Here is a 14,300-nt window from a genome sequence, read left to right on the forward strand (position 1 = left end):
CAGATTTTTCCTCAATTGAGGCTTCAGATGAGACTGCATTCTAGACTGACAGCTTGATGGCAGCCTGGTGAGAGACAGCAAGTCAGAGGACCTAGCCAAGGTGTTTCCAGACTCCTGACACATGGGAACTGAGATTAAAAAGTACATCATGGGGGTGACTTTGCCCTCAATTCCCCCAGTCTGCCGCAGATGAAAGTAAAACTACCAAAACATGATCTGCTTGGGGAGGAGAGGTGGTCAGTTTCTCAGAGGAAAAAGGTGTTGAGCCCCCTCCTCTAGAGGCTTTTATTGGGTTGTAATACACAGGAATACAGGGCGGCAAGGATCAAACAGTAGATAACATTTCAAAGAAATCTGAGGGCTTAGTCTGAGTCAGAGTCTGTCAGGAAAGGGGGTTTGCAAAAACTTTGGGAGACATACTCATTTCCTGCTCGGACCCTTAACATATGAATGAAAGCACTCTTAGCCAAGCAGGTTGCACAGGATTTTTAGGAATTCTCTCTTATGTCAGATTTACCTGGGATACTGCTCTGGCAAGGCAAGGAGCTGCATCCCTCCCCACCAGGTACTGAGGCTTAAGTGGATTAGAGCCAGGAAGCACTTCTCCCAGAAGACTTGGGGACTCAGGCTATGTCACATAGCTGAGGGGCAAGGGTCCATTGTTTCCTCTTTGTTGCAGCCCCCTGAGTCCTTCCATGAAGGCCTCCCAAGTGATCGAGTCTGGCTTAGGTTGCCACTTGCTGTGAGGAGTCTTACCCGTCACTGACTTCCGACCATGCTTTGGGGTCAGGGGAGTAAGCTAGGACAGTGTTCGCTACCAGAGACAAGCTTTGTGTCCTGTGGCTCAGCATTCTGGAGGTCACTCGCTCATCCTTAGCCATGGGGGGTAGTTACAATTCCTGAAACCAGGCAGAGCAGTCCCCAACAGCACATTATTTTAAGCCACTAAATTTTGCAGCAATAGGTAACTAATACACTAATCTGTAGCTATTATAAAAATATTCATCTACATGTATAAATTTGCATATACCTCAGTAATATATTTAGGAACAACTCCACAGTGAGAAATTTCTATCTCAAAGGGAATGTATATATGTAAATCTCTTTGACATTTTCATATATCCTACCAGCAATATGAAATAATTCCCCATCTGAATTTATTATGAAAATGTTGGATTTTGCCAATTTGGTCTTTTAACTTTATTTATTTATTTTTAGAGAGAGAGGATGGGAGGGAGAAAGGGAGAGAAACATAAGTGTGCAAGAAAGGCTGTCTCTCACATGTCCCCAACTGGGGACCTGGCCCTCAACCCAGGCATGTGCCCTGACCGGGAATTGAAACAGTGACCTTTCAGTTTGCAGGCCACTGCTCAACCCACTAGGCCATACTAGCCAGGGCAAATTTTGCCAGTTTAATAAGTGGAAAATTGTAGCTCAGAGCATTTAATTTGCATTTCTCTTAGAGTGAAATTGAATGCATTTTCATGCATTAAGTCATTTATTTTTTTAATTGTTGTTCAAGTATAGTTGTCTCTATTTTACCCCCAGCACGCCCCCCTGCCCCACCCATTCCAGCCTCCCACCCTCAAATCTACTACCCTTTGGCTTTGTCATGTGTCCTTTATATGTGTTCCTTGACGACCCTTCCCACTATTGTCCCCCAATGTCCCTCTCCCACCTACCCTCTGGTTACTGTAAGTTTATTCTTTATTTCAATGTTTCTGGTTATAATTTGCTTGCTTATTTGTTTTATTGATTAGGTTCCACTTATAGGTGAGATCATATGGTATTTATCTTTCATCGCCTGATTTATTTCACTTAGCAAAATGATCTCCAGATCCATCCACGCTGTACAGTCTTTAGCTTCCAAACTTCACATAAGCTGGGATTCTGTTGGTCTTTCACTCTGTTCTTCAGAAGATCGGGTAGGTGTCCCAGTTGGCTGCATGAGCAAATGGATTTCAGCTCCCTCTACATTGCTTTCATCTTCCAATCTGTATTAAGTCCTTTATCATTTCTTTTCCGTGAATTGTTTCCACATCTTTTGACCATTTTTCTAGGGACTTAAGTTCTTGTCTATTGACTTCTAGGTATTAGCCCTTTGTGCGATGTGGAAATGATTGTTGCAGTTTCCATGGAGCACATTGCTGGTTTGAAGACTAATGTGCCTGAAGTTTTATTGTAGTATCTAGCCTACTTCTGTTTTAGTTTGTTTAATTTAGCTCCTTATTGAGTTTTGTTTAAACAAGAATGTTAATTTTTAAAAATGCTATTTCAGCACCCAAGGATATGAATGTAATTATTTTTTCTTATATCTATAATCTGATAAATTACTTTAATAGATTTGTTAATAGTGAATCATTTAATATTTTTTTTCAGGTGAATCCCACTGGGTCATATTCTACTTTTCCTTTTAATAGACCAATATTTTAACCAGAATTGTTGCATTGAGATTTATATATGAAAATTGGTTGGGGAGTTTGGCCAAGATGACGGTGTAGGTAAGCATGATACTGGCATCCTCTCAAAACTGTATCAGAATTACAACTAAACTATAGAGCAACTACCACTCAGATCTGTCTGAAATCTAGCTCAACAGAAGTCCTACAACTAAGGACAGAAAGAGGAAACTGTGTTTAAACTGATAGGAAGGGTAGAGACACAGAAGAGGTTGATTCCATACCTACGTGTGTCAGATAAAAATTGGGGGGGGACACCTCAAATGCAGAGATCCTCCCCTGAGGAGTGAGGGGTACCTGCTCCAAACCACACCCTACAGCCCAGGGTGCCAGTGCCAGGAAGAAAGTCCCCATAACTTCTGGCTGTAAAAACCAGCAAGGATACTGGCTGAATGACACAGGGGCTTCTGGAGTCCTAGGTGTTCCTCTTAAAGGGCCTCCAGACAGACTGACTCACTCTGAGCTCTGGCACTGGGGCAGAAGCTTGAAAAACATCAGGGTCACAAAGGCTGGAACTGAAGTGTCTGCATCAGGGTGAGAGTTGGAGGGGCAGCTGACCAAAGTGCCGGCAGAGGCTATTCTTTTCTGAGCCCTCCATACACAAATCTGGTAGGAGCCATGTCTGAATCTCCATCGACCTGGCTAAAACTGTTAGCTCAGTCCTAGGGGATTCCCTGAGATTCTTCCCCATACAGCTTTTGGGCCCATCCATGTTGTTTCCAGTAGTTTTTCCGTTAAAAATGGCCTTTCTTGGCTTATGCTTGGGACTTTCCTAAAATCTTTTAAAAAAGCAGCACCTGGCCTTGGCATGCCTTGTACTTCTTGCTAAGTGGTCCCAGTCCTGGCACTAGCAGCAGCCAGCCTTGATTTGTAGCCTGGCCTTTCCTGGGCACCTCCAAGCCCAGTACAAGTAGCAGTCATCTGCAGATCAAATTGTAGCTCATGCCGGGTGGCCCTGGGCAGGACACAGAAGATGGCTGACCTTGCCCCACACCTTCCAGGGGGCCCCAGAGCCACCATGGTAGGTGACACACTCAAGGAGTGGGTTCAATGGGTACCAGAGCCCCACTGAGGTAAGTTCTACTCTATGGTGTGGTCCCTTGCACAACTAATCCTCCATGGTGGTTACAACTAGTTCTTGCAGCTGATCAGCCTGGGGGTGAATCCTTCCAATTGACATGCCAGTAGCAATCAGGGCTCAACTACACCAGTAGAGTGTACACAGCCGACATAGGGGACACACGTGGAGTGTCCAGCTCTGGTGAATGGGGAGGGTGTGTCATGACCTATGGAATGCCTACTGCACAAGGTCACTCTACAATGACTGGGAGACTTAGCAGCTCTACATAATACATAGGGACCGACACAGGGAGGCTGCAGGAATGAATAGACAAAGAAACATGGCCCAATGAAAGAACAGAATGAACTCTAGAAAAAAACTCATCAAAATGGAGACAAGTAATCTACCAGATGCAGAGTTCAAAACGCTAGTTACAAGGATGCTCAGTGAACTTATGGGAAGAGTAGAAAAACTTACCGAGAACTTTAACAAAGAGGAAACACAAAAACTGAGATAAAAAATGTAAAGAACCAGTCAGAAATGAATAATACATTAACAGAAATGAAGAATACGTCGGGGTGTCAACAATGGAATAGATGAAACAGAGGGTCATATCAGACAGAGCTTTGGAAGATAATGAAGCAGAAAACACCCAATCAAAACAGCAAAAAGAAAAAAAGAATGCCCCCAAAACAAGGATAGTTTAAGAAGACTCTGGGTCACTTTCAAGCGTACCGACATTCACATCATGGAGGTGCCAGAAGGAGAGCAAGAAATTGAAAAAAGCTATATGAAAAAAATAATGATGGAAAAGTTCCCTAACTTGATGAAGAAAATGGGCACATAATCACATAAAGTCCCAAATAAGATGAACTCAAAGAGGTCCATACCAAGACACATTATAATTAAAATGCCAAAGTTAGAGAGCTTAAAAGCAGCAAGAAAAAAAGCAGTTTGTTACCCACAAGGAAGCTCCCATAAGACTGTCAGTTGATTTCTCAACCTTTGCAGACCAGAAGGGATTGGCAGGAAATACTCAAAGTGATAAATCATACAATCATGATCACTTTACCCAGCAAAGCTCTCAGAATAGGAGGACAGATAAACAGCTTCCCAGACAAGAAAAAGAAGCTAAAGGACTTCCTCACCACTAAACAAGTATTAGAAGAAAAGTTAAAGGATCTTCTTTAAGATAGGAAGGGGGGTTATGAATATGGGTGGAAAAGGTGAAGGGATTTAGAAATGCAAAATACAAATGGAAAGTTATAAAATAGTCATGGAGATGTAAAGTACAGTATAGGGTATATAGTCAATAATATTTAATAAATATGTGTGGTATCAGGTGGGTACTAGATTTATCAAGGTGATAACTTTTAAGTTATATAATGTCTAATCACTGGGTTGTACACCTGAAACTAACATAATGTAAGTCAACTAAAACTGAAAAATAAAAATTCATGTACAGTAAAAAAAACCCCTTATTTGTAGTTTTCTTTTATCTGCAGTCTTTGTCAGGTCTTGGTATCAATGTGATATTCTCTATAAAACTAATGTGGAGCCCTGGCCCAGTGGCTAAGTTGGTCGAAGTGTCCTTCCATATACCAAAAGGGCTGTGGGTTCAATTCCTGCTCAGGGCACATATCTAGGTTGTGGGTTCGATCACTAGTTAGGGTGCACGCAGGAGGCAATCAATTAATGCTTCTCTCACATTGCTGTGTGTGTCTCTCTCTCCCCTCTACCCCTCTCTCTTCATAAAAATCAGTAAGTATATCCTTGGGTGAAGATTAAAAAAATAAAAATTAAAAAAATAAAACTAATGTGGAACTTTTCTCTCTACTTGTCCAGTTCCTTTCACCTTATCCTCAAGCTCTAAGGCAGTTAAATGGTATTGGGATCATCTGCTCCTTAAAGAGTTGGTAGAATTCTTTGTGAAGGAATCTGTGTTATTCTGTCTTGTTTTATGGGTTCTGCTGATTGGGGATTAGCTCTTTGACAAATTCTCTGTTTCTTGCAGCTGATCATATATTTCCATTATATGGAAATACAGTGATATCTTCTGCCTCTTCTGGAGTCTTAGAATATTATCCCCTTTACACAGGTTTTCATAATTATTTGCACAGGATTCAATAAAGTGATCTTTTATGATTTTTTAAAATTCTCACCCAAGGATATGTTCACTGATTTTAGAGAGAGAGGAAGGGGGTTGGGAAGAGAGAGAGAGCAAGTGAGAGAGAGAGACGTTGATATTAGAAACATCAATTGGTTGCCCTCTGTATGTGCCCCAATTAAGGATCAAACCTGCAACCCACATAATGTGCCCTGACTGGGAATTGAACCTGCAGCCCTCTGGTGTATGGGACAATGCTCTAACCCACTGAGTCACCCAGCCAGAGTTTGTTTGTATGCTTCCTTAAAGTTTTTTTTCCAGTGGTTACTTTTCCTTATTTTTTTTATTTTGGTTTCTGTACTTCTCCCTTCATCACTTGATTTAGTTAGTAGTTTGTTTAACTTTTCTCCAAAGAATTAACTATTGAATTGAACTGTTTTCTTCCATTTTCTAACTCATCAATATCCTCCCTTCTGCTTTCCTTTTGAAGCACATAGTTAATTCATTTATTTTCTTTTTCCTTTTATATTGGTATAAGTTTTCCATTTCCTCTAAGCTCTTGTTTAGCTTCTGAAAACATTGATTCCATCTTGATTGATTTTAAGAAATCTGGCAACTCCACTGATGTTTTCTTTTTGATCAAAGAGTTACTTACATAAAAGGCCTTTAAAATTTCCCGGCATGCTGGAAACTTTTATTTTCTGATTTTCTAATATATGTTTAAAAAATTCCCCAATTTTTTTTCTAATTGCATATTTGATCAAAGAATGCTGTCTGAGCTGTTTCTGCTTTTTAAATTTTACTGAGACTTAGTTTGTGGGCTAACATATGATTAGTCTTTGTGAATATCTGAGCATCTGAAAAGAATGTGTTTATTTTAGGGTATAAAGTTAGCCATATGCAAGGTCTGTCCAGAAGGTGTCCAGCGATGTAATATGAAAAATAGAGATATTAATTGAAGAAGATACAAGAAACATTATACATAGGACAGTGACACCTAAGTCCCCTCCAAAGTAGGCACCTTGGCACCTCACACAGTTCTCCCCAATTGCATCAGCTGCCCCATTGTATTTTCCTGAATCTCATTGATGGTCTAAAATCTCTTCCCTTTCAAAGGTGATTTTGGTTTCGGAAAAAGCCAGAAGCCACAGGGCACCAAATCTGGGCTGTAGAGGGGGCTGAGTTACCTGGGTGATTCGACGTTTTGCCAAAAAACTCTCCACAAGATGTGAAGCACGAGTGGCTGTGTTGTTGTGATGAAGCTGCCAATCACCAGTTGCCCATAGCTGCGGCCTTCTGAATTACCTGAATAGTTTCCATGGAGAAATGTTCACACTTAATGCAAAATTTGATGCAGAGTCATTGCCCTACTCACTCGGTAATTTTGAATGTGACAACCACACAGTACACATGCTCACTCAGTGGTGCCTACAGACCCCACTGACTAGTACAGTGAAGTCATCATTGTTCACACATGTGCATTCCCGTCCATTCTCCTTGGCTGCCAGGTCACATCGATGTCATACAAACTGTTCTCATTATATTAACAATGGCTGGACTTTTTCTGAACAGACCTCAAGTGTATATCAATCAGATGTTTTATTTATCACATTACGTGAGATCTCTCTTTACTTATCAGGTTGGATTAAAGCCATCATTAACTTTTTTACATCAGTTAGGCTCCAATATTAAACATGGTCCATTTAAGGGTTGCTCTCCTTATAAGTCAGGCTCCAGCAAACAGCCAAGGTGACACACTTAATTAGTTAATAGGGGAAAGTTTAATGATGGGGCTGTTCACAAAAGTGAAGGCAAGGTTAAGGAAAGTCGTCACAGAAAGGCGAAGCGCCCATGCTGGCAGCAGCTGGGAGCCATGGTTCCCCGGGGCGTGAAGCAGCGAGGCCAGGGAGAAGGGCGTAGTTATGGGAACCCAGAGAAGGCGGCCGTGGAGACAGCAGCTGTGGCCTTTGATACGAGAACACAGACTAATTAACAGCCAGATGGGCATGGAGTTAGGGGAATGAATACCTTTGCTTCTCTCTTCTCCTGTCCCCGGTCTTCTGCCTGTGTCTCTCACTGTCTGAACCGAAGAGGAAACCAGAAAGCAAGGACTTCCAGTAAGGCAGTCCACAAAAATCAGCTTCTGGGGCACAGGGTCGGGTGAAAGTCCGAACTGGATTTCCCCACACCTCACTGACAGCTCACTCCGATTAGGCCCGAAACCCAGTAGTTAATTAGTTTCCTCCTCTTTCCAAGGACCTAATCAGCCTGGATGCCACCTTGGAAGTGAGGAAAATTCTTGTCAGAGAGAAAGACACAGAACTAGGTAATTTACCAGAACCAATACCTTGTAAACTTATACCAGGTACTACTATTACTGGTCAGATACCTCTGACTTTCCTCAGAAATCAGAGCATAATGAGGGCCAGGAAGGGAACAGACAGAAGTTCTCTGAGCTCTAAAGTCAGAGAATCTCTACCTTAAAGTTCAGTGTAAACAAGACACAAGGGCTCATCCGATAGTGTTCTGTCCTGTCTCTACAAAACGCTGCATAGGTTAAGGAAGATTTCATTAGAGAACAAAAAAAGCTACGTGCCTCCAATTAGAGAATAATTTTAATAAAAATCCTGCTTGAGAAATGAATAAACCCAAGTAATATTGGATGACACAAAATTCATACATGCAAGCCAGGATATGGTCAACATATTTGATCAGCATGAGAAACTTTATGCCAAATGGCCGAATGAAAGTTTTTATCCTTGGTTCCACTAAAAGGACATCTCCAGATTGTCAGGACTATTGTGAAATTGTACCACTTAAAATACTGGAAACTTTTCCCACAGAAGCAGATGGTCCTGCTTCTGTCTAGGCAGAGGGCTTTTTTTTTCTTCTAGGCAGTCTGGAACATTTTCTGAGCTGAACAAAATATCAGTGAGAAGTCTCTCATGAGGAAAAACTGGGTTTGAAAACTCCAAGCCAGGTGAGTTCCTCCAAAGCCCTTCCGAGGAGAGAGACAAGGCAAGCGCACCTGTCACAGTCCAGAGAGGGGAGGTCTGCACTGACCGCCACGTGGACTCTGGGCCGCCCATTACCTGCTGGTCTGGAAAACCAAACGGTGTGGTTTTAGGAAGCAACGCTGACAACCACAGAGAAAATGCTCTTGAGCACCAAGCAAATCTCTGCACAAAGAATCACCTGGTGGTGCCTGATGGAAATCCAGGTTCCTGGGCCTGGGCAGCTGGATAAACTAGAATCGCTGAGGCTGGGACCCAGGTCTGTGTGCATTTTGACAGGCTCCCTTGGTGATGTTTATGCTTCAATGGTAAAAGGAGATTTGATTCCGTGTCTGTTTCAAATACTTCCAATGAGGCCAGGGGACCCAGGCTCAGCTTGCAGCTTCCATCATTTACCAACTGTGTGAGCCTGGGGCAGAAAACAAATCCCACCCACTGTCTGAACCAGAGGTTCTTCATCTATAAGTTGGGGGGAGATAAAGCCTCCATTATACAGTGAATAACAAAGGTTAGAGGAGAGATCTATGGAAGAACTTTATGAATTGCAAAGACCTAAATAAATGATCATTGGTTAGTTATAACAGTAAGAGATCATGGAAGTGGAACAGATTGGTGTAGGAACTGAGGGAAAGGCAGAGAAACATTTGGCTAGGGTAACCAGGGAGGAAATTCATGGACAGGGTGGTGTTTTAGCTACACTGAAGAATGGGTAAGGCTTCCGATAGGTGAAATGGTGGGGTTACAAAGAGGTGAGCCCACAAGGCACACCTACGATATGAGTCTGGCTTGACTAGAGCAGCAGTTCTCTATCTCACTGAACATCGGGATCACTTGGGAGCCTTTCAGAAGTACAAAGGTCTGGGCCACACCCCAGGCTAGTGAAGCAAGATTCTCTGAGAACTGGGGCCTAGGCATCCCCAGATGATTCTACTGGGTAGCCCAGGCTGAGAATGATCCCTGAGCATGTTGTCTTTATAGGGGAGAGGGGAGTGGGAGGTGGGGCTGGAGAGGGGGGTTGGGGTACGACTACACAGGGTTTCACATACCAGTTGAGGAAACTGGAGCTGATATAATTGGAGCAGAGTCCTATGGTTTTTCTGAGCAGCAGAATGATTACATTAGAACAGTAATTCAGGCAGTATAATCGGGTGCAGGTGTATATTGTAGAATGGACTGGGCTGAGGGAAGGCAGAAAAGGGTGCAAGGAGACTAGTTAGGAAGCTAGCAGAGTAGTTCATGAATGAAGCAAAAGAAAGACATGTAAGGCTCTCTTAACAAAAAATAAGATAAGAATGACTTTTCTTTAAGGGGGATGCACAGCCTCAAAGCACCGTAGGGCTTGGCAGCCAGACTGCAGGGTAAAGAGTAGGTGTCAACACCTATGTATTTTTGGTTCCTTTCCATTATAGTAATTGATCTGTAAGCACCGAACTGAAACCACAAAGTAGGTGTTCGTTTAGCACTCAGAAATTGGAGGGTTTACTGTTCGTTTTTTTAATGCCTCTCTTTCTCCCTTCCTTCTCAGAGATTAAAGACCTTTGGTGACTTTTGTTTCAGATGCTTCTTAAACATTGTTCAGATAATTATACTTCAGAGAGCAATCATAAATGTGAAATTTAAAGATAATTTTTAAATATATTAGTTAATTTAAAAAATGTAAAAACTTACCAAGCGTTCTTAAAGGGGCAGGGTATTCATGACATAAGACTTCCACTGGTCTTTGAGGTGTTTAATGAAGAGTTTATCACAGTAGAGACAGAAAGTGGTTTGAGATGTTTTCCTGAATCTTAAATGGCACCAAAAACTTTTGTTTGCTTAACTGTTTTTGACAATGAAATGATAAGAAACTTATGTGGTTGGATAACAGTGGGAAGGAAAAGAAAGGAATGGCTGTGAAAATTCTATGAAAAAAGACTTACAAGTACTTTGGTGGGTGAAAGCCAGGGCAGAAGAGCATAGCTGGCATCCTTGAAAAAAGTCCAGATATTTGAAAGAGACGCCGGATGTGAAGGAAGATAAATCCGGTGTCAGTTGCTCCACTGTTTGCGGCGCCACCCTTCCTTCCTTCCTCATTTCCACCTGGGTCTCCTCCTTCTTGTTGGGTCAGATAGAGAAGCTAACCTCAAAGATCAAAATTTTATTGCCCTGGAGGAGACTGGCCAACTTTGTATCCAATTTAGCAATCTTATTCAAGCACTTCTTTCCTACCAGTCTATAAATTTCAGTTATTCACATGATTCTGCAATGGGTGATATTGTCCTCCCGCTGGTTTTTTCATTAATGGGTTGAGTAAAACTGTGACGTGCTAAAATTTTTGCCTGAGTATTTGTTTTACAGGATCTGACTATTGGTAAACCCAATCTATAAATGGCACATTCAGGAGACCTGCTTCAAGTGATCCAGGCTTTTGTTTGAGAAGCAGCATCCATGGGTACCACACATACTTAGGTCTTTGGAAGCTGTTGGTCTCCTACACCTCATGGGATGACAGAAAGAAATGGCCAACTGTTGTTACCCCCTAGTCCTGGTGACCATGAGTGACACCATTGTTATTTTTCAATGCAGAGTGCTATGGGAGCAGGGAGACAATGTTTCAATGATTCTCTGACAGACAATTTTTAAAAAAATCCTCTATTCCTTCTAGAGCTAACATTGTCCCATATGTTAGCCACTAACCACATGTGGCTATTAAAATGGAAATTAATTAAAATAAAATTTAAAAATTTAGTTTCTCAGTTGGACTAGTCACAATGCAAGTGCTCAGTAACCACTTGTAGCTTTGGCTACCGTATCAGAAAGTGCAAATAAAGAACATTTACATCATTGCAAAGGTTCTATTGGACAGCACTGGTATAGGAAATTTCAACCTTATGTGAAAATGTACAATAATGAAAACTCCCCCAATCCCAGGAGTGCTTCCCTGGAAATCTGGCTGGAGAGATGAAATGTCTAAAAAGGCATCATTATTCCACGCCATGCCATGATGTGCTTTTTACCTCCCTCCCCTTTGGTAAATACTCTCTTTTTCAGTGACACTTGTTCATGAAAACAACTGGATGTCAGATACAACACGAGCTCTCATTATGTACTGTAGCCCCATCATGTGAGCTGAGGCACTTTGGAGGAAAAATGTGCTATAGCCTGGCAAATAGGGTGGGGTTTCCTTTTGGTATGAATTTGTTCCACTTGTTTTCTAGAGGTACATTCACACTGAACTGTACAGGTTCTTGTTAAGTAAAAGAAAAAGAATGCAGACCATTGGGTTTTCCTTCAAGATGCTAAGTCACGCTGAAAAAATAAGCTAGAGTTTGAGGAAATAAGCAGAAGCCATAGAGAAGTGGCCACACACACGTATACATTACAGGCCTCCTAGCATCTGACTCTCTGTGGCAACACTGGTATCTTTGGAGAGTTGCCCCTTTAGATCACAAATTTACTGGGGAATAGCCATGTTTACTTCTTGAGATATTTAGCACGTGCCCACTAGAGGTACTCAATTAGTATAACTGAATATAAAGGAGAGAACGATAAAAGCTGTTGCAGTTATGGAGCAATGAGGAGACTCACTGCCACTCAGAAAGGGGCTCCCACATGACGTGGAAGGTGCACTGGTCATTGTTATGGTCTAGGTTTGGGCCTCGGGTTTGCATGTCCGGAAACTCATCTTTGATAGGGAGGCCAGAGTGGATCAGGAGCTCGGTGCCCAAGGTCGTGAGAGACTGATCAAGTCCTTTTTGTTCCTGCGCAGTGGAAGACATTTCTTTCCAGAGACTAGACTTCAACAAATAACACATGTTGTATGTATGTTCTTGCCTGTAGTTCCAGGCACTCCCTTGTCAGCATTAAGGCTCTTAGGAGGTAGCATTAGTCCTTAAAACTCTGCGGAATCCATAGAATAAAGTGAAAAGGATGTCCCCTGAATTTGTGCCCCATGACAGCCTGGGAATCCTAGCCTAGATCAGTGAAGAGTTTTGAGAAACATTTTTCTTATGCCATGATAAGAATTGACAGAAGAACAGATCACATCTCTCTGGTGATTGGCATGTCAAAGTTGTCTCAGCTTTTTCCTCTTGGACAATGTGGCTAATGTTTATTCTTCACTTTTTTTCTTTTCTAGTCTCCCAACGACTGTTCACTTTTTGTCACATGATTTTTCCTCAGATGTAGTTCACCTCAGCACAGAACAGGAACAGTGTTTAAAAACATAATATGCTTTGACCTATAAGTAATAAAATTGGATTAAAATGGACATAGAAATATGTTTTCCACTATCTACCCCTACTTTCTACTTAGCATCTGAATAATCTTTTATCTGAGATTAAAAGGGCTCAATTGTTACAAGAGATTTTTTTCTCTGATGTTTTATTAAAGTTATGCTTAGCATCACTGCCTTTTCTACTGTGAAAGGCAGTAGAAAGTAAATCATAGACAGTAATATTCTTATTGAACTCAGATTGCCTGGGGTTGTTATGAAACTTAAACTCTCTGCACTGCCCATCTGTGAAAGGAGAATAACACTAGTACCTTTGTATGGGGTTGGTGCCAGGACTGAAAAGCTAGTGCATGTAAATTGCTTGGCAGTTCTTGGCACAGACAGCACACCCTGTAAGCGTGGGTTTTGTTCTCCCTGTCTCTGTCTTGGCCTGCTCTTCATCCTCCCTCTCCACCCTCTCTCCAAGTTTTGATGAACTATTTCACTGTAACATCACTCTTACTATGAAGTACACAGCCATGGTTCCTAAACATCTAACATTGCATCATGCTGTCATCGAATAAATGTACTCTCTAACTTTTTCCTTTCTGTGTAGGTTGTTCTCCTATTAGTGTTTAGTTACCATAACTATCTGCATGTTGTTTTTGTTTGTTTTTACATTCTGAAATGTAGCTACTAGTGAACTTAAAATTACACACGTGGCTCCCATGATATTTCTGTTGGATGGTGCTGCTGCAGATTCTTCTTTTCTTTGGATCAATTAATCTTTACTCTCTCTTTGTGCTTGTTATGCTAACCAGTGGTGCAGTGATATAGCCAATCCAAGTCTTTTGTAAATTCCACCTGAATTCAGATGGCAGCTGATTTTACAACCCACTTTTTGCTTGCTACTGTTTAGAGGGGCCATCGACTCACTTCCTTGGATTAACCAGTGAATATTCACCGTAAACCACTTGGATGGGCAACCTGCCAGTTATGCAGGAGCTAAAAGTCTGACCCAAACAATGAAACTGGTTCTTTCCATGTGCTGAGCTGATTCTCTCTGATTGGAGATAGACTTTTTTCTTTTTTATCAAATTTGTTGGGGTGACGCTGGTTAACAAAATTACACAGGCTTCAGGTGCACAGTCCTGCAGCATGGCATCTGTGCACTGGGTCGCGTGCTCACCGCCCCAAGGCAGGCCTCCTTCCGTCGCCACTGGTCCCCCAAATGCCCACATGCTTCACGCCTCACTGTAACTTACACCGCACTTGCACCCTAATCCCCAAAATGATCTTGCCACCTGACATCTAAGGTCACAGTGCCTGACTCTTCAACACATGCATGGGATTTTTCTGTGGTGAGTAGCCAATCAAAATACTAAACCGAGACTGACTGGCTCCAGCCACCAAACAGTCTTTGGTGGTGTCTCCTCATACAATTATAAGGCACAGTGCTCAGGGAAAG

This window comes from Artibeus jamaicensis, unplaced genomic scaffold (genome assembly GCF_021234435.1).
Source record: "Artibeus jamaicensis isolate MK-2021 breed Jamaican fruit bat unplaced genomic scaffold, CSHL_Jam_final contig_585, whole genome shotgun sequence".
Taxonomy (NCBI): domain Eukaryota; kingdom Metazoa; phylum Chordata; class Mammalia; order Chiroptera; family Phyllostomidae; genus Artibeus; species Artibeus jamaicensis.